Genomic DNA, 21,608 nt, shown 5'->3' with positions numbered 1-21,608 from the left:
TTCAAGACCAAGGCATTTATATACAAAAACTCCACAGCAAGTATCATTCTCTCTTTTTAAAAATATTTTATTTATTTATTCATGAGAGACACAGAGAGAGAGGCAGAGACACAGGCAGAGGGAGAAGCAGGCTCCATGCAGGGAGCCCGATGCAGGACTCAATCCCAGGACCCTGGGATCATGCCCTGAGCCAAAGGCAGATGCTCAGCCGCTGAGCCACCCAGGCATTCCACAAGTATCATTCTCAATGGGGAAAACCTGAGAGCTTTTCCGCTAAGGTCAGGAAAGTGGCAGGGATATCCACTGCTGTTCAACATAGTACTGGAAGTCCTAGTCTCAGCAATCAGACAGCAAAAAGAAATAAAAGGCATCCAAATCAGCAAAGAAGTCAAACTCTCACTCTTTGCAGATGATGTGATATTCTATATGGAAAACCCGGAAGATTCCACCCCAAAATTGCTAGAACTTGTACAGGAATTCAGCAACATGGCAGAATATAAAATCAATACATAGACATCAGTTGCATTTCTACACACTAACAGTAAGACAGAAGAAAGAGGAATTAAGGAGTCAATCCCATTTACAGTTGCACCCAAAACCATAAGATACCTGGGAGTAAACCTAATAAAAAAGGCAAAAGATCTATACTCAGAAAACTATAGGACACTCATGAAAGAAATTGAGGAAGACACAAAGAAATGGAAAAACGTTCCATGCTCATAGACTGAAAGAACAAATACTGTTAACATGTGTATGCTAGCTAGAGCAATCTATACATTTAATGCAATCCCTATCAAAATACCATCAAATTATTTCACAAAGTTGGAACAAATAATCCTAAAATTTGTATGGAACTGGAAAAGACCCCAAGTAGCCAAAGGAATGTTGAAAGAGAAAACCAAAACTGGTGGCATCCACCATTAAGGACTTCAAGCTCTATTACAAAGCTGTAATCACCAAGGCAGTATGGTACTGACACAGAAACAGACACATGGATCAATGGAACAAAATAGAGAACCCAGAAATGGGCCCTCAACTCCATGGTCAGCTCATCTTTGACAAAGCAGGGAAGAATATCCACTGGAAAAAAAGTTTCTTCAACAAATGATGTTGAGAAAATTGGACAGCCACATGCAGGAGAATGAAACTGGACCAATTCCTCACACCATATGCAAAAATACTCAAAATGAGAGACCTAAATGTGAGACAGGAATCCATCAAAATACTAGAGGAGTGGGCAGCCCTGGTGGTGCAGCGGTTTAGCGCTGCCTGCAGCCCAGGGCACAATCCTGAAGACCCGGGATCAAGTCCCTTGTCAGGTTTCCTGCATGGAGCCTGTTTCTCCCTCTGCCTGTGTCTCTGCCTCCCTCTCTCTGTGTATCTCTCATGAATAAATAAATAAAATCTTAAAAAAAAAATACTAGAGGAGAACACAGGCAGCAACCTCTTTGACCTTAGCTGCAGCAACTTCTTGCTAGAGATGCCTCCAAAGGCAAGGGAAACAAAGGTGAAAATGTACTATTGGGATTTCATCAAGATAAAAAGCTTTTGCTCAGCAAAGGAAACAGTCAACAAAACCAAAAGACAACCTACAGAATGGGAGAAGATATTTGCAAATGTCTTACCAGATAAAAGGCTAGTATCCAAAATCTATAAAGAACTTATCAAACTCAACACTCAAAGAACAAATAATCCAGTCAAGAAATAGGCAGAAGACATGAACAGACATTATTCCAAAGAAAACATACAAAAGGCCAACAGACACATGAAAAGCTGCTCCAAATCACTTGGCATCAGGGAAATACAAATCAAAACCACAATGAGATACCACCTCACACTGATCTGAATGGCTAAAATTAACAAGTCAGGAAATGACAGATGTTGGCAAGGATGTGGAGAAATGGGAACCCTCTTACCGTGTGGGTGGGAATGAAAGCTGGTGTAGCCACTCTGGAAAATAGTATGGATGTTCCTCAAAAAGTTGAAAATAGAGCCACCCTGCAACCCAGCAATTGCACTATGAGTATTTACCCCAGAGATACAAATGTAGTCATCCAAAAGGACACCTGCACCCCAATGTTGATAGCAGTGATGTCCAGAATAGCTAAACTATGGAAAGAACCCAGATGCACATTGACAGATGAAGGATAGGATAAGGAAGATGTGGCATATATATACACAATGGAATACTACTCAGCCATCAAATAAATAAAATCTTGTCATTTGCAATAACATGGATGGAACTAGAAGATGTTATGCTAAGTTAAATAAGACAGAGAAAGACATTTATCATATGATCTCACTCATATGTAGAATTTAAGAAATAAAACGGGAAGAGAGGGAAAAATAACAAGATAAAATCAGAGAGGGAGACAAACCATAAGAGACTCTTAATCATAGGAAACAAACTGAGAGTCAGGGGTGAGGGGAATGGGGTCACTGGGTGATAAACATTAAGGAGGTCATGTGATGTAATGAGTACTGGATATTATGAAAGACTGATGAATCACTGACCTCTGCCTCTGAAACCAATAATATATTTTATGTTAATTAATTGAATTTAAATTTTTAAAAAGACCAAAGCATTTATTTTTTTTAAAGATTTATTTACTCATTTGAGAGAGAGACATACAGAGAACAAGCAGGAGGAGCAGAGGGAGAGGGAATCTCAGGCAGACTCCACAACGAGAGCGGAGTCCAGTGTGCTTGATCCCACAGTCTGTGATCACCTGGGCTGAAACCAAGAATCAGACACTGAACCAACTCTGCCACCGAGGCATCCCAAGACCAAGGCATTTCTTTCCACAAGTCTGGTAGTATTGGCTACCTAGGGTTCATGATTCAAGTCCTCCAAGTATTAATGTAGAAAGAAACTGCTTTGCCCAATGTTAGGGCCTCTTTCTGAGGACAGCCTCCTTGCAACAACAAAGTGCCTTAAAAGGGACAATTCTGAAAAACTATTTTAGCTCCAGAGCTCTCTGTGGGATCAAGTGAGTCCTCTGTTGGAACTGCATCAGTCAGAGTCCACCTTCTTTTACTGGCTAATCCCACTCCCTCCATCCCCCCATAGGTATTGTTCCCAAGGGCATTCAGTAGTAAACCACTTGCTCACATGTCTTAGGGTTTATTTCCTAGAGAATCTGACTTAAACATGCCTTCTTTTTTTTAAAATTTTTATTTATTTATGATAATCACACACAGAGAGAGAAAGAGAGAGAGAGAGAGAGAGAGAGATAGGCAGAGGGAGAAGCAGGCTCCATGCACCGGGAGCCTGATGTGGGATTCGATCCCGGGTCTCCAGGATCGGGCCCTGGGCCAAAGGCAGGTGCCAAACCGCTGCGCCACCCAGGGATCCCTAGACATGCCTTCTGATAGAGGTAAACACCACCACCCATGAAGTCATCTTGGCAGAAAATCAAATCTGAATGTGATCAAGATCCAACTTCTAATGTAAAGGATTGAGGACAGGGGATATATTAAGTGATATAATGGACATGTAATCAGAGACATCAAGGCTATTTGAAACTATAGAACTATGGGATCCCTGGGTGGTGCAGCGGTTTGGCACCTGCCTTTGGCCCAGGGGGCGATCCTGGAGACCCGGGATCGAATCTCACATCGGGCTCCCGGTACATGGAGCCTGCTTCTCCCTCTGCCTGTGTCTTCTGCCTCTCTCTCTCTCTCTGTGTGAGTTTCATAAGTTAAAAAAAAAAAAGAAAAAAGAAAAAAAGAAACTATAGAACTACTAGATTTTTCAACAAATTACAAGAAAAAATGGAATGAAACCTGTAAATTAAAAGATAATTAAGATAAATATAAAGCAATTATACTGTATGTAGTACCTGATAGAATCAACAATCTGTTAAAAAAAATTATGGGGGCACCTGGGTGGCTTAGTTCAGTGTCTCACTCTTGGTTTTGGCTTATGTCATGATGTCAGGGTCGTGAGATCAAGCCCCAGTCAGGCTCCATGCTAAGTGGGAAGTATGCTTGAGATCTGCTCTCTTCCTTTCTCCCTCTGTTCCTCCCACACACATACACACTCCCTCTCTGAAAATAAATAATCTTTAAAAATTATAAGGTAATCGGTGCCATTTAAACAATTCCTCAGTATTTAATAATATTGAGGAATTATTGTTAAAAGTTATTTATTTATTTATTTATTTATTTATTTATTTATTTATTTATTTATTTATTTATGATAGACACAGAGAGAGAGAGGGGCAGAGAGAGGTGCAGAGACACAGGCAGAGGGAGAAGCAGGTTCCATGCCGGGAGCCTGATGCGGAACTCGATCCCGGGACTCCGGGATCGCGCCCTGGGCCAAAGGCAGAAGCCAAACTGCTGAGCCACCCAAGGATCCCCCAAAAGTCTTTTTTCTTGGGCAGCCCTGGTGGCTCAGCAGGTTTAGCGCCGCCTCCAGCCCAGGGCGTGATCCCAGAAACCTGGGATCGAGTCCCACATCAGGCTCCCTGCATGGAGCCTGCTTCTCCCTCTGCCTGTGTCTCTGCCTCTCTCTCTCTCTCTCTGTGTCTCTATGAATAAATAAATAAAATGTTTTTTAAAAATTCTTTTTAAAAAAAAAGTCTTTTTTCTTAATTTTTTTTAAAGATTTTATTTATTCATGAGAGACACAGAGAGAGGCAGAGACACAGGGATCCCGATGCGGGACTCAATCCTTGGACCCGGGATCACGACCTGAGCTGAAGGCAGATGCTCAACCACTGAGCCACCCAGGTGTCCCAATTTTATTTACTTTTATTTGTTTGTCTAAAGATTTTATTTGAGAGAGAGCACAAGCTGGAGGTGCAACAGGCAGAGGGAGACAGGCAAGCAGACCTGCCTGCTACTGAGTGGAGAGCCCAACATGAGGCTCTATCCCAGGACCCCATGGTCAAAACTGAGCCAAAGTCAGACATCTAACCAACTGAACCACCCAGGCACCCCTCCCTCTTTACTCATACTTTTGATAAAATCTTTTATCAATCTTTTAACAATAATTTCTTTTATTTTTTTTTAATTTTTTTTAATTAATTTATTTATTTATGATAGTCATCAGAGAGCGCACGCGAGAGAGAGAGGCAGAGACACAGGCAGAGGGAGAAGCAGGCTCCATGCACCGGGAGCCCGATGTGGGATTCGATCCCGGGTCTCCAGGATCGCGCCCTGGGGCAAAGGCAGGCGCTAAACCGCTGCGCCACCCAGGGATCCCCCAATAATTTCTTAATATTCCTAAATCTTTTATCTCTTTGAACATATTAAAAGAATTATTTTATATTCTGTACCCTCAGAATATAACCGTCTATGGTTTCACCAGTCTGATTATGTTGCTTCTGTTGTCTTTCACAGATGATGCCTCATGTTGTAGACTGCTTTGTGAAATTTGATTATAAGCTTATCATCACTGAAGTTTTTTCTTTGAGGAGATACTTTCAGGCCTGGATTTAAGATGTATTCCTCCAAGAGGATTTATATATGGTTCTAATAGTAACCTATAAATTCTGCCAATTTGGAACACTTTTTATAAAATATCAAATACATAAAATCCTTAAGAAAAAAAAAAGCGTGAGTAAAGAATAGTACACTATCAAAAATGACAATGTCCAGGAAGATTTGGAAAAGATCCAAATAGGACTTCTAGAAGTGGAAAATATAATAATTGTAGTGAAAAATTCAGTATTGCTAAGGCAAACCACTGGTCAGACACAGCTGAGGAATAATTAAGCAAACTGGAATACAGATTTGGAGAAATTACCCAAAGTGCAGCATGGAGAGACAGAAATGGAAAAAGGAAAAAGGGGTTAAGAGATAGAATAGAACAAAAAGTTTAACATGATTCCAGAAGGATAAAGAGAATGGGAGAGAGGCTATACTTAAAGAGGTTTGCCTGAAAGACATGAATCTTAATTCAAGAAGCCTACTGAATCTCAGGCAGGGTGAATAAGAAAATAATGTTTCTAGCAACATAGTGAAACTGGGAAAGGTAGGGCTATGAAAACAACTGAAAAAAAGACAGACTGGCTGCCAAGTACCAGGAGTGGCTCTTGGACACAGTTTTGCTGGTAGCATTCTTGACCTAGTTGCCTGGCCCGAGGGCTAGGCTCAGGTGTCCTTTTCATTTGCTGCACACAGTAGTCGCCTCTTGATGGGGTAAGGTTATTGGAAAGAGGATAATTCAGCTTTTTGAGGAGAGAGAAGAGTGGAACTACAGAGTCTGGTAGAGAGGCAGGCAGCGTGGACCTCAGAAACTGTTCCTTAAAAGGGGCAATAAGTTGATTGGATCAATTTGTAGAGCAATTCATGTATCAGCACATCATTGAAACAATAGAGGTCTTTACATTTTAGGTATTAACCTTTTTGTGTTAAAAATACTTTTCCATGTTTAACATTTCTGTTTTAGAAATAATAGGAATTATTTCATTCCTATTTCTTACCAGGCTTCAGTTTCTCTTTCTCTTCTTTTATTTCATTTTTTTCTGTTTTTGTTTTTCAAAGTGTTGCTGGTTTTGTAGAAAATATACTTGCTTGTTGAGAATATATAAATTTAATTAGAGATTGATTTCTACCATGACAGTGTGAGGTTTGCTGATCTACTGAAACTTGGTGAGAATTACTTAAAAAAAAAATTTTTTTTTTAAGTCTCTGGAAATAATCCTAAGTGCAAACAGTAAAAAAAGAAACAGCTACTCAAGAAAATATATATAAATTCACTAAGAAAGATGACAGTTGGGGATCCCTGGGTGGCTCGGTGATTTAGCGCCTGCCTTTGGCCCAGGACGCGATCCTGGAGTCCCGGGATCGAGTCCCACGCCAGGCTCTGGGCATGGAGCCTGCTTTACCCTCCTCTTGTGTCTCTGCCTCTCTTTCTCTCTCTCTCTCTCTCTCTCTCTCATAAATCAATCAATCAATCAATCAATCTTTAAAAAAATAAAATTTCTAAAGAAAAAAAAAGAAAGATGAGAGTTTGTGTTATCTGAACCAAGGCATCTCTCGTCTTCCTCACTTGTCTACTCCAAACTGTTGCAGTCTAGAACACAGGACTCCCAGTATTCTCAGTTCCCAGTCAGCCTTTCTTCCTGGTAGGAGAAGAACTTGAGCATTTCCCATTCTGCCCTGAGCTTCCTATTACTGAAGCTAAGTTGTGAAGAGTACATTTTCCCTGCCCATCCCCTGCTTGTGGAAGGGAGGCTCTGTCTTAAGTGTGGAGCACTGAGAAACACTAGGACCGTCACCACCCTCACCCTGGCTCATGAGGTGGGGATACCATGCTGGAAGAAGCAAGTTGAGACGACCTCAGGCTGCTGTCCCTCAACCTACTAAGCACTCAACTCCTAGAGTGCGGGTGTCATGTGAAGCTTGTCATGCTCAAACAGAAGGACAATCTCATGAACATTGATTGAAGGTTGTAGTGAAAGACAACTAGGGGATGCCTGGGTGGCTCAGTGGTTGAGCGTCTGTCTTTGGCTCAGGGCATGATCCCAGGGTTCTGGGATTGAGTCCCACACCGGGTTCCCTGCATGGAGCCTGCCTGTGTCTCTGCCTCTCTCTCCCTGTGTCTCTCATGAATAAATAAATCTCTTAAAAAAAAAAAAAAGACAACTAGGAGGAGACTGATGGAATTAGTGAAGCTACAGCCTAGACTATAGGCTGGCTAGTTTTTAGGAGAGAGTGTAACAGTTGGGAAGTAGCCTTCCTGGAATCAGAGATAACCTCAAACAGGGACTTCAGAAACTATTCCTTAAAAGGGGCAATAAAGAGATCCCTGGGTGGCTCAGCGGTTGAGCGCCTGCCTTTGGCCCAGGGCGTGATCCTGGAGACCCAGGATCAAGTCCCACGTCAGGCTCCCTGAATGGAGCCTGCTTCTCCCTCTGCCTGTGTCTCTGCCTCTCTCTCTCTGTGTCTCTCATTAATAAATAAATAAAATCTTTAAAAAAAAAAGGGGCGGGGGCAATAAGTTGATTGGATCAATTTGTAGAGCAATTCATGTATCAGCACATCATTGAAACAATAGAGGTCTTTACATTTTAGATATTAACCTTTTTGTGTTAAAAATATTTTTTCCATGTTATCGTTTCTGTTTTAGCCTCATTTATGGTACTTTTCTGTATGGAAGTTAAAAATGTCTACTTAGACAAAATTGTTAATGTGTTATTTTATGGTTTCTGGTTTTTATGACATACTTACTAAAGCCTTTTCTAACGAATAGTTTATAAATGTGTTTTTCTTCCTATTATTATTATTTTTTAAATTTTATTTATTCATTTTTATTGGTCATTTATACTTCATTGAAACTGGGGAAAAGCACATCATACACATACAGATGAATAAAAGTAGTGAGTATTAAAGTTTGAATAAGAATAAAAAGATTGGAGGTTTGAATGGAGCGAGTCAGGAATATTCAGAAAAATGGGCCCAAAGTGTTCTTAGATAATAGTGTAAGGATAGTAGTGATGATGCAACAAGTTTCCTGGTTTGCACACTGAGTATATTCATTGGTAGCACAGACGTCAGAAAGTTTTCAGCATAGCAGTCAACATAACTGCTGCACAAATGCATCCTGAGGAAGCCAGGATCATGTCTAAATCTGTGTGATTGTAGAGGACCATTCACTAGAGTTCCTGTAGGTCTTTGGCAATGAGGTTGACGATTTGTAGTGAGATTGTTTGGAGTCCTGATAATTTCTCAGAGCAAAGCATATGAATTGGCATATGAATTGCAGGATTTCCAGTGAACTTCCTGTAGCTTATATAGCAGCACCTATACGCACAAAATCTGCCCCAAAATGATCTTTAATGGCAGTCAAGTCTTTTAGGTTTACTCCCAATTTCTCAGCTTCTTGTTTTCTCTCCTTAGGAACATGATGAGAAAGGAAGGTCATAGATTGCTTTCAGTGTTGGAATTTTACACCTAAACTTGTAGTTGTAACACGATTATTTTTTATTTTATTTTTTAATTTTTCATCTTCACCTCCCCTTTCATTTCTTTTAAAAATTTTTATTTAAATTCAATTAATTAACATATAATGTAATATTGGGTTCGGAAGTAGAGGTCAGTAATTCATCAGTCTTAGGTGATACCCAGAGAACTACTACATTTTAAATTACTTCTTCCTTTGCCCATTGTTCCATTGAGTCTTTTGTTTATTGCTTAGAGGGTCTTTTAAAATGTTTTTGTAAAAAAAAAAAAAAAAAAAAAATGTTTTTGTATAATCCAGATACTTAAATATATATTTTTTTCATTATATGATTAGTGTTATATAAGATTTTGTCAGTTATATGCATAGCAAATATTTTCTAGTATGTGGCTGTCATTCAATGTTGCTCATATTGGGGATCCCTGGGTAGCTCAGCGGTTTAGCGTCTGCCTTTGGCTCAGGGTGTGATCCTGGAGTCCTGGGATCAGGTCCTGCATCAGGCTCCCTGCATGAAGCCTGCTTCTCCCTCTGCCTCTCTCTCTGTCTGTGCCTTTCATGAATAAATAAATAAATAATCTAAAAAAAAAACAAAAAACAAAAACCATTGCTCATATTGGCTTTTGGTATAGATGTCTTAAAGTATTTTTGTAAAGTCTGAATTAGCAATTTTTATATACAGTTCTGTTTATGTTTTAGGAAACTCTTCCTTAGTTTGAGACTATAAAGATATTCTCTATTATATTATAATCTCCCGAGTTTTGACACTTTAGTTTTTATTCTAAAATTTACTTTCCGGGCAGCCCCGGTGGCGCAGCGGTTTAGCGCCGCCTGCAGCCCAGGGTGTGATCCTGGAGACCTGGGATCGAGTCCCACATCAGGCTCCTTGCATGGAGTCTGCTTCTCCCTCTGCCTGTCTCTCTGCCCCTCTGCCCCCCCGTGTGTGTTTCTCATGAATAAATAATAATTCTTTAAAAAAATAAATAAATAAAATAAAATTTACTTTCCCCCGCTGTGATACTTAGATTTAATTTTGGTGTTTACCATGTGGCCAACTAATTGTTATGGTGCCACATAGTAGTCTGTCTTCTCCCCAGTGAATTGTGAAGAGTTTTCTACCTTGTTTCAAGTTTCCTTATTTGTCTGAGTTTGTATTTTGTTCCATAGGTCTCTTCTTCTATACCTGAACCAATCTCATGTTATTTCAATTACAATACCTTTATATGCCTCTGTTATCAGGTAAAACAAATTTTTTTTCTCAGTCTTTAAAATTGCTTTGGATATTTTTGGCCCTTTACTCTTCCCTGTGGATTTTTTTTTAAAGGAATTTATTTATTTATTTATTCATGAGAGACAGAGAGAGAGAGAGAGAGAGAGAGAGAGGCAGAGACACAGGCGGAGGGAGAAGCAGGCTCCATGCAGGGAGCTCGATACGGGACTCGATTCCTAGACTCCAGGATCATGCCCTAGGCTGCACGCAGGTGCTCAACTGCTGAGCCACCCAGGCGTCCCTTCTATGTGGATTTTAGGCACACTTTGTCCAGGTCAACAAAAACTGGATATTTCTTCTATCAGAGATGTGGTATATTTCTAGATTAATTTGTGAGAATCAATATACTTTATAAATTGTCTTCCCATCTATGAGTATGTTGTATCTTTCCACATGGTTGTTTTTAAATCTTTTAACTAAGCTTCATCATTTTCCCTATGTAGTTTCTGAATCTCTTTTGTTATTCTCTTACAGCATTTGTTATTGCAAATAGGGTCATTTTCAAGTTTTTATCTTCTAATTTATTGTTGCTGGTGTATGATTTTGTATTTGATGAACTTGCTGAAGTCTTATTACTTTTAATAGTTAATGTTTTTTCTTGGATGTACTTAGTGGATGATCATATCATCTAAAAATAACAATTGTGTTTCTTTCCCTTCGTTATCCCTCATTTTTCCTTATTGCATTGTTTAGCACCTTTAATACAATGTTTATTGAAATACTAATAATAGGTATTCCCGTCCTATATCTGTCTTCAAAGGGAATAATTCTCATATTTTACCATTAAATTTTATCATAGGTTTTTTAATAGACTAAAAATTATCTTCTGGGGCACCTGGGTGGCTCATTCAGTTAAGTGTCTGACTCTTGGTTTCAGCTCAGGTATCTCAGGGCCGTGAGATTGAGCCCTTTGTCAGGCTCTGCACTGAGTACAGAGTCTGCTAGAGTTTTACTCTCCCTCTTCCTCTGCCGCTCCCCACCTTGCTGTCTGTCTCTCTCAAATCAGTCAATCTTTAAAATAAAATTCTCATCTTATTTTGCTGAGTTTTTAAAAAATCATGAATTGGTATTAGATTTTATTGATTTTTTTTATCTGTAGAGATAATTACATGATTTTGCTCTTGTTAATTTGTTGACATGATGAACTACATTAGAAGATTTTTAAAAAAGATTTTATTTATTTATTCGTGAGAGACACAGAGAGGGGGGCAGAGACACAGGCAGAGGGAGAAGCAGGCTCCCTGTGGGGAGCCCGATGCGGGCCTCTATCCCAGGACCCCAGGATCACGCCCTGAGCTGAAGGTAGATGCTCAGCCACTGAGCCACCCATGCATCCTGCATTGGAAGATTTTCTAATGTTCTCCTTGACTGTGATGTATTATTATCTTTACTATATTGTTGGATTTAGTTAATTTTTAAGTTAGAATTTTTTAGTCTGTGGTTATAAGTGATATTAGCCATTTGATTTTTTTTTTTGTCCTACTATTCTTGTATGTTTTTGTATAAAGGTTATAGTGGTGTCATAAAAGGATTTGGAGTGCTTTCCTTCTCTTTATAATGTCTGGAACATTTTATATAAAATGGGATTGTCAGTTCCATAAAGACTAGATGAAGCTCACCTGTAAAACCATCTGCCCTTGGCACTTTTTTTGGTAGGTAGATTTAAGATCTTTTTCTTACTTAGTTTTATTAATATTTAAGTGTTAACTTTAGATTTTGTATCTCTACTTGAGGCAATTTTGGTCATCTTTCATCTCTAAAGTATTTTTTCATTTAATTTTTCAAGTTTATTCACATAAAGTTGTGTGAAGTGTTATCTTAGGATTTTTAAATTGTTTTCTGTACTACGTGTATATTTATGTCCACCTTTTCATTCCTAGTATTACGTATCTGTGCTTATCTCCTCTTTTACTTGGCCAGTCTGGCAAGAGGTTTATCTTCTGTTAGTCTTTGGTTTAATTTATCTTTTTTCCACTTTGTTCTGGATTTAATTTATTCCTGTCAGTAACTATTATTTTCATTTATATGTTCTCTTTGGGTTCATTCTTTTGTTCTTTTTTTTTTTTTTTTAACTTTTCAAGTTGTTTTTGTGTTTGAAAATAAATGTAAGGGTTTAGTTTCCTGTGATTACATTTTAGCTAAATATTCCATAATTTATGTCATAATTAGGTTTTTTTTGATACATGATTTATTTAGTAATGTGGTTTGAGCTTCCCAAATACAGTGTCTCGTTTACTGTATGTTTGTATGCACCTGTGTATTTTGCATTGTAGGCAAAGAGTGTGGGACATATGGTAACAATTCTTGAATATTTGCTGAGAATTCCCTTTTTTGCTTGTCAGGTGGTTAGGTTTGGTAAATGCCCTGGAAGTGTTTCTGAATAATAAGTGTTTTTTATTTGCTGGATACATGGTTGGATACAGATATAGATAAAGATATTGCTTTATATATTGTATATGTATATGAATTCAGTTTTTTATAAGGTGTTTATGCCTCCTATTTTCTTATTAATTTGTGGCTGGCCTTGCTTTCTTTTCCAAGAAATTAGTAATAAAATCTCTTTCTGCTATTATGTATTTCTGTATCTTCCTGTAATTGCCCAATTCTTGCTTTACTTTGAGTTAAGGTTGTTAAATTTATTTATTTATTTTTAAATTTTTATTTATTTATGATAGTCACAGAGAGAGAGAGAGAGAGGCAGAGACATAGGCAGAGGGAGAAGCAGGCTCCATGCACCGAGAGCCCGATGTGGGATTCGATCCCGGGTCTCCAGGATCGCGCCCTGGGCCAAAGGCAGGCGCTAACCCGCTGCGCCACCCAGGGATCCCATGGTTGTTAAATTTATATACATTGAAGATTCTTATAACCTCCTGGTTAATTTGCCCTACATCCTCAAGTTATGATCATTTTGCACCCAAGAAGTCACTTTTGCCTTGAAGTGTATTTTGTCTGATATTAATAAATTTATCAGCTTTCTTTCTGTTCAGTTTTTTTATATCTTTTTTCAATTCCTTGTCTTTTGATCTTTCTCCCATTCTGTTTTCAGTATTTTTCTTTATATGGCATATAGCTTGATACTGCTTTATTAATCCAATTAAGTATCTTTTTTTCTTATTGGGTGAATTTAATCCATTCCCTTTTACTGTGATTTCTTTACATATTTGGATTAACTTCTACTGTCTGTTTCAGTAATTACCTTGAAGTTTTTAACATACTTGACTGGGCTACTAAGATGGAAAGTTTTTCACTCCTCTCAAGTAATATGAGAGTTCTAAAAGTGCATTAGGTCCAGTTTCTCTAGCCTTCATTTTCTATGATATTGTTATCTAATATTTTGTTTCCAGCTTGCTTTTAGCCAACTTTGTAAATTAGTCATTATTACTATAATGTTTGCTAATATTTTACAGTTTATGCTTGTTCTATGTCTACTGATTTCTTTGCCTACATTTTTCTCCTGGGGTTCAACTCTCTATTCAATTATCTGGGGCTGGTAAGCTTTCTTAGTTTTTCCTGATACTGACATTAATGTGTCTTTCTTGCAGAACCGTAGTATATCTAGTTATTTTTCTGATATCTATTAATATTGATGAAGATGTTTATTATGAGCTTAGTAGTATTTTCTTTTAAAGGCAGTTTCCCCAGATTTTTTCCCCAGATTTTTTAAAAAGATTTTTCAACTGTATGTGATTATCAGTAAGGTTTACCATTATGTGTCCAAGTATGATTTATTTTAATTTATCCTGTTTGGTTTTCAGTGTGCTAGTTCACTCTTTAGACTTCAGTTAATGAAAATTTCCTGGTTCATCACCATTACCTGCTTCATTGGCTCTCCTCCGTATTCTCTTTTCTCCCTAAACTTTTATTAGAATTATATTAGAGGGATCCCTGGGTGGCGCAGCGGTTTGGCGCCTGCCTTTGGCCCAGGGCGCGGTCCTGGAGACCCGGGATCGAATCCCACGTCGGGCTCCCGGTGCATGGAGCCTGCTTCTCCCTCTGCCTGTGTCTCAGCCTCTCTCTCTCTCTCACTGTGTGCCTATCATAAATAAATAAAAAGTTTAAAAAAAAATTAAAAAAAAAAAAGAATTATATTAGACCATGTGTTTTTAACATCTTTTAACTATTATTTCATATTTTTCATCTCTTTCTCTCGTGATTCTTTCTGGATGATTTCTCCACTTTATTTTCATTTTTTTTAAAGATTTTATTTATTTATTCATGAGAGACACAGAGAAAGAGAGGCAGAGACACAGATAGAAGGAGAGGCAGGCTCCTCGCTGGAAGCCCGATGTGGGACTCGATCCTGGGACTCCAGGATCACGCCCTGAGCCAAAGGCAGACACTCAACCGCTGAGCCACCTAGGCATTCCATCCACTTTATTTTCAAATTAACTTATTTTTTTCTCAGTAATGTTTAATATGTTTATTACCTCCATAAAATTGGAATTTAAAGGGCAATACAGTTGACCCTTGAACAGCTTGGGGTTAAGGATTCTAACCCACCATGCTTTTGAAAGTCTATGTTTAACTTTTGATTATCCAAAAACTTAATTACTAATACTTAACTACTTAACTAATTGCACTGTTGACTGCAAGCCTTATTGATAAACAGTTGACTAACACATATTTCATATGTTAAATGTATTATATACCATATTTTTACAATAAGCTAGAGAAAAGAAAGTGTTACTAAGAAAATCATAAGGAGGGTGTCTGGGTGGCTCAGTTGGTGAAGCATCTGCCTTTGGCTCGGGGTGTATGATCTTGGAGTTCTGGAATTGAGCCCCATGTCGGCCTCCCTGATTCTCCCTCTTCCCCTCCTCCTGCTCATACTCTCCTCTCTCTTTCAAAAAAAAAAAAAAGTTATTCTATTCTTAAGATTTTCTCTATGATTTTCCGTACTTTTTCATGATGATATGTTGAAGGGATGTGTGTTTAATTTCCTGCTTGGAGTTTGTTGGGTTTATTCAATCTAGATTTGTGTATTTCATCTGTTCTGTAACATTTACAGCAATTATCCCTTCAGATAGTCTGCCTCTTTTTCTTTGCTCTATTTTTGAGATTCCAATTGAATATATGTTAGACCTTCTTATTCAGATTTTTGTGGGGTATTTTTTACCTATTTTCCATATTTCCCATCTACATGTCACATCTTTGCTGAAGTCTAAATAATTTTGTGTAACTTCCAGTTTACACATTTTCCCTTGTGCTGTGTCTAATTTGCTATTGAATCTGTCCATTAAATGCTCAAATATCGATTTGCAGCTATTTTAAGAAGTTTTATTTGCGTCCTTTTCCAAGTCTGATGTATCCCCTCCCCTTTATTCACTGACAATGTACTGCAGATACTTTAAAGGATGTTTTTTATTTGTTTAATCATTGTAAATGTAATTGTAATTCCCTGTCTTTTTCTGCTAGTTTGCATTGATTGTGCCTCGTTTTCTTATGTGCTTGGTAATTTTTGACTGTACTACTCATTGATTTTTAAAATTTGGGACCTAAAGAGAAAATGTATTTTTCCAGAGGCTTTGGGTTTGCTTCTGCCACATGCCTGGAGATAATTAACTGTCTGGAACCATCTGAAGTCAGGTTTATAACTTGGGGCTCTCCAAACTGCCCAAAGAAGGTAAACCTAGGTTGCAAAACCGAATGAAGGCTTGTACCTTCCATCTTTTCGAGGACAGTTTCTTCTTTTTCATTTTTCCCCTCTTTTTTCCCCACTGTTCTTTGTATTGCCTGTGCAGTCTTTCTGACTGCAGAATTCCAAAAGACTATATCCTCCTAAAATAAATGTGGGGCAGGTTTCCATTTTGAGTGGCACTAGGCCTTGACTATGTCCACCTTTTCCCCCAAGGCTACCGCCTAAATCAAAACCCAGGTTCGACTGAATCATTGAATGCTCTAGGCCTGAGTGGCTTCAATACTTTTATTTTTCTGGGTTCCTTATCTTACTTAGCCTTTGATCTTTACTTTAACTTTTAATCATTTTGTTGCTTTTGGGGAGATTTTTATATTCATTTTTGGTCTGAAAAATCTAACTTGCCATTATTGGAAATGAGAAATGGGTATTTATTTTTAAAAAATACTATGGTGTACCTTAGTTAAACCATTTTACTATTTTCCACAGCTTTTCAGTTTATTCTGTATCTGTTTCTGACAGGACTCTTTCTGGCATTTTATGATTATGCATGATGCTGGCATTTGGTGTGTATGTATTTGTGTGTGTTTTATCTATTTGTGTGTTAGATATTTCTATGTTAAGTATGTTAGATTAATGTTAAGTATGTATACAGCAATTTCATTTTCACCAAGGTTGGTCCAAGAGCAATTTATGGAGAATTGTATGCATTTTACCATCTATCAAGATGACCATGTGATAAACTTCAACTGTGACTTCTCTTTCTGTGAATTATATTTATATAGTACTTAGTGGTGAATCATCCCTACATATCTGTAATGAATTTTCTTTGTATTGTATTACTTATAAGTATTGTATTACTTATTTATTGCTGCATAACAGATTACCACAGATTTAGCTGCTTAAAGCAATGCTAATTATTATGTAATTTTCTATGTATCAGAAGTCCAACCATGACTTAGTGTGTCCTGCACATTGTTCAATAGCTGGGGTCGAATCTGAGAATTGACTAGGGAAAGCTCACGTGTAAACTCATGTGGTTGTGGACAGAATTCAATTTTGTTCAGGTTTTCAGATTAGGGGCCTCAGTTTCTTGCTGGCTGGAGCTTGCCTTCACTTCCTTGCCACATGGCTGTCTCCATAAACAGCTTACGACATGACAGCTTGCTTCTCCAAGGCCAGCAAAGGAGAGAGTTCTCTGCAAAACAGGCACTTAAGTGTTACATAGTTGATCACATACAAATAATCATATATGTCCTGTCACCTTTGCTGTACTGTTGAGAAGGAAGTCATACACTCCCACTTGAGGGGAGGGAATTACAAAAGGATGTGTCTGGTTTTGGTCTAGACCTTATAAATTGGCTGCAAGTGACAGAAAATGGCAGAGATAAGGTAGACATTTATTCGTCTCTTGTCTAAACGTTATCTTCAGATCAGCAGCCTAGGACTGGGTGGCAGCCTTTCTCCAGGTAAGCACAGGATTTTTTAGTTTCTTCCACTCACTTTATGATGCCATCCTTAGGGAGTAACCTTTTCCTCATCATCCAGGATGGCCAGATATGCATTCCAGAGAGCAGGGTGAAAGAAGGAACATGGAGAAGGCAAATGACACTTAAGAGGTTTTTTTGGAGGATCCTAAAAGTTGTCAAGTGGTGCTTCTGCTTATACTCCATTGGTCAAAATGTAGTCTTTTTTTTTTATTTTTTTAAAGATTTTATTTATTTACTCATGAGAGAGAGAGGCAGAGTCACAGGCAGAGGGAGAAGCAGGCTCCATGCAGGGAGCCTGACGTGGGACTCGATCCCGGGTCTCCAGGATTAGGCCCTCAGCTGAAGGCGGCGCTAAACCACTGAGCCACCCCAGCTGCCCCAATATGTAGTCTTTATGCTTTTTTTGCCTAGCAAAAATTTTGCTGCTCTTTAAGAATGGGAGAACAGTTTGTGAGGGACCACTACTGGTTTCTGCCACAGCTTTAAACAAAAAAAATACCCCCCAAAACTAGTTTTTCTTTGCCCTGGAATAGTTAAGCATCCTTTTTTTTTTTTTTTTTTTTGAGATTTGGAAAGATAATCTGAGAAAATACCAAGGACTTGGTTTCTCTTTCATTGAAGGAGCAGGATTTGAAGAGTATGTTATACCAGAGGGGACTGGACTGACCAGGAGCAGCTAAAGTGTGGAAATGAGAAAGGTGGTTGTGGAAAAGGAGCCTGCCAGGGGGAGGGGTTTACATATATCATCTCCTCTAATTCTTGTAACAGTTCTTGCTGTGAGTAATAGTATTCTCATTTTTGAGAAGAAGGTACTTGGCCAAAGACAGTTTATGGGAGAGCTATAAATTTCTTTGAAGAGTTAACAGACTCTCAGAAAAAGTGCCATCCCTCGAAGAGTCTTAAATGGTAACCCTAGTCTTTTTAGTCATCAGTCACACAAGCTCTTGACTGATATTTTGAGGTTGCTGGAAATGGGATAGGGAGGGAGCAGGTGGGATTTATGGAAAGTCCTCCATACTCAGGCTAGTTCCCATAAGCAGTCTGAGTGGTAGTCAGGATGTGATTTGATAAAAAGTCTCGTCTGTATCTTCCTTTCACTCCATCCTCCACCTGTACATCTATCTATGGATGTACAAAGTATCTAGATACAAAGTATCTAATGGATGCTAACTGGATTGATCCTTTTTAGAGATTTCAGGCCCACAGGCATCTGCCCATTGCCAACTAACCCTGAAAACAGCTCAGACCATCCTTTATGGAAAGAGACCTGGTCAGACTGGGCAAACATGTTTTGGTCTCTCCCGCTCTGGTTCATTTTTCAGGACAGCTGAGCCCCTTCTCAGTGGTTTCTCTAGGATATTTAAGTCACAAGGTCATTGAAGGGGAACCTTCTCCCATTGTACTTCATCTCTTCTCTCCCTCCCATCAAGTACTTCTGAGTGTTTTGTTTATTGAATCTGATCAGTTAGAAGTTTTCTCTCCCAGCCCCTATTCTGCTTCTGCTAGTAACAGTAGTCTATTACTGAAAGAGGAGAATCCATAAAGAGGAGGGGAAGGGCAATAATTGAAAGATGGCAGGAGGGATCCCTGGGTGGCTCAGCGGTTTAGCGCCTGCCTTTGGCCCAGGGCGTGATCCTGGAGTCCCGGAATCGAGTCCCACGTCGGGCTCCCCACATGGAGCTTGCTTCTCCCTCTGCCTATGTCTCTGACCCTCTCTCTCCTCTCTCTCTCCCTGTGTCTTTCATGAATAAATAAAATAATCTTTAAAAAAAAAAAAAAAGAAAGAAAGATGGCAGGAAATAGCCACCCTGTCCCCCACTGATAACAGCCATGCTTTGCGGCCACTGCTGCATGCATAGAAGACTGGTGGGTGAGTCTCAGGGCTTTTTCAGGTTGTTGGCTGCATCCCATTATCTCAGGATGTGTGCAAAGTGTTTAATGAACAGCACCGAGTAAAAAAAGCTGTCATGTGGCTGTGGAACAGAAGGATTTCCTCGAATTGGGCAATCTATAATCCCTTTGTTTCAGGGAAATCTCTAAGATTGACTTCCCAGTCTGCCTCCCAGCCCCCACTGCATTTCATTTGTGTGCACAACCTTGAGGTTTGAAGCTAATTTATTTCTATCTCATTTTCTTCCAGCTTTTATACTGCATTTAATCAGTTGCTTTGGTCCCACTGCCACTTCAGTCAGCCTTGCCGGGAAAGGATTATAGCGGAGCCCTGATGCTCCAGCCTCATCCAGAGCATCTGGCCAACATGCCAGAACCCAGAATGCTTCAGAGGCTTTCTGCTCTCTTTTGAGTGGCAAGCATAGGGTAGTTTGGGCTGTGTGGGAGCCTTCCCTTTGCAGAGCACTCAGAAAATGGGAAGGAGGAAAGGTGCTAAAGGGTCTTTTTAAAAGCCAGCTGGAAAAGTGTTTACAAAATTAAATGCAAGTCATCCTCCCGTTTTCCCAAGAGTTTTCCTCATTTTACTTCTTGTGGTTAAGTCCTTTTAGATTAGTCCTTTAGATCGTGGCAAGTAGATGAGGGTAAGGTAGGGTTTCTGCCCCACTGTTTGGCATTAGACTGGGAGTTCCAGGGGCATCCTTTGATCATAGGTATTGGTCTAGTACCTTCACTCTGAGTAAGTGTCTTTTCACAATTCTCATGGTCTCGGTGAAAATGTGTTTCTGGCTAAGTGTATGCCCACCTTGGAGTAGATACTAAAATTCAAAAAGAAGCAAAGGCCAAGCAGAAAGTGGGTCCAGGAGTAAACTTGCTGGATAGTATTCAGTAGGAAGTCAGGACAGGAATAGGCAAGCCCTCGTGTATACCTGTGGCATTTAACATGAGATCCCTGATAATGTAGATGCTCTTGCCAAAGAGCTTTGGATGGTGATCAGTGGCTGAATGGAGGAGCCTCAGATCTGCCTCAGCGCCTCTGTTGAAGTGATTTGTACAGGACCATGGGGCCATGTGGCAGCCAGAATGAGAAGATGAGTCCGAAGCTCTGAGTTTTTCAGGCTAAGATAAGACCTTCAGGTAGCATTTTCAGCCCAGTTGGAGAACTCCTGGGATCTGGGACAATGTGTTCCAGCAAGATTTAGATAAAGCCCCCTCTCCAGCTCTGTAACTCACAAAGAACTTAGCCTTAAACAAGCTCAGTTTATCCTTTTGCTAAAGTGAGAAATGATTGGGGACTTCTCAAGCTGGATAGTGCCTCATGGGGCAATGAATGTCCTGTACAAAATTGTCCAGCCTGCCCACCCTCCTCCCCCCTCTTCCTCTCCACCTCCTGCCTTTACTGCTATAGTCTATTTTCAGATATTCATAGTAACCTCTTGGGTTTCCACATCTGTCTTGCTATGGCTGATCTTGGGCCTGTGTTCTTAAAGTCTGTACCCAAAAGTCTGTACCTAAAACTCATTGGCTAAGAGATGCGTAAGACTTGTTTTCTCCATGGAATGTAATCAGACATGTCTGTAATATTTTGTTAAATGTCCAGATGAATATCTTTGAGGTGACTTACTTAAATTTAAATTTTGTGTCTTCAACTCTGAGTTAGTAATACCTTCACATGGTTCAGAATTCAAAAGGTGTGAAAAGGCATGGTGAAAACGATTTATCCAACCCTCTCCTTGCTGTCCAGCTTCCCTTCCTCAAGGCAACCAGTTTGCCAGTTTCTTCTAGAGATATTTATGCATAATCAAGCAAATAGACCCATAGTAGTTTTTTCCCAGTTTCTACACAAAAGGTAGGTTACTATATAAACATCATTCTACAATTTGTTTTTTCCATTGAATAATGTACCTTGGACATGATTCTTTATCTGTACATAAAGTGCTGCTTAGGAGGTGAGTTTTATTTTTAACAAATGTAGAATGATTCCAGTGGAAGCTTTTGGAAAAATGCGTGCATTGACCCGTGTTTAAAAATGACAGTGCTCCAATTAATTAGACTTACTACTCAGCAAAATTTACTATTTCGACAAAGGATGTATTTGACTGTTGTGTCTAAGAAGTGATTACTGATGACTTTTTAGAGCTAGTATGACTCACAAAGCATCTTTGATGATAAGTTTGGAATGACTGTGTCATTAGTTCTGATTGGGAGTTTGTGTATTTCAGAATTTTAGTTTAAAATATGTTAAGGCAATAAAGCAACCATGTGCTGGATCTCTTTGGCTGCACTCTGTCTCCCTTACTGTGTTGGGACAATTTTCTAACAATTAGGGGTGGGGAGCTATGCTAGGTGTACCATGACCACTAGGTACTTTGGACTCTGGAAATGCCCTGATGCTTTATCCTAGCAACTGTGAAA

General features: G+C 39.1%; 1 protein-coding gene across 2 annotated transcripts in view; it reads left to right on the top strand.

Moving 5' to 3' along the window:
* SIL1 (SIL1 nucleotide exchange factor) overlaps positions 1–21,608 on the top strand; it is a 218,713-nt gene that overhangs the window by 160,984 nt on the left and 36,121 nt on the right. The window lies entirely within an intron of this gene.

This window comes from Canis lupus, chromosome 10 (genome assembly GCF_048164855.1).
Source record: "Canis lupus baileyi chromosome 10, mCanLup2.hap1, whole genome shotgun sequence".
Classification (NCBI taxonomy): domain Eukaryota; kingdom Metazoa; phylum Chordata; class Mammalia; order Carnivora; family Canidae; genus Canis; species Canis lupus.
This window is presented reverse-complemented; position numbering and strand designations above follow the sequence as displayed.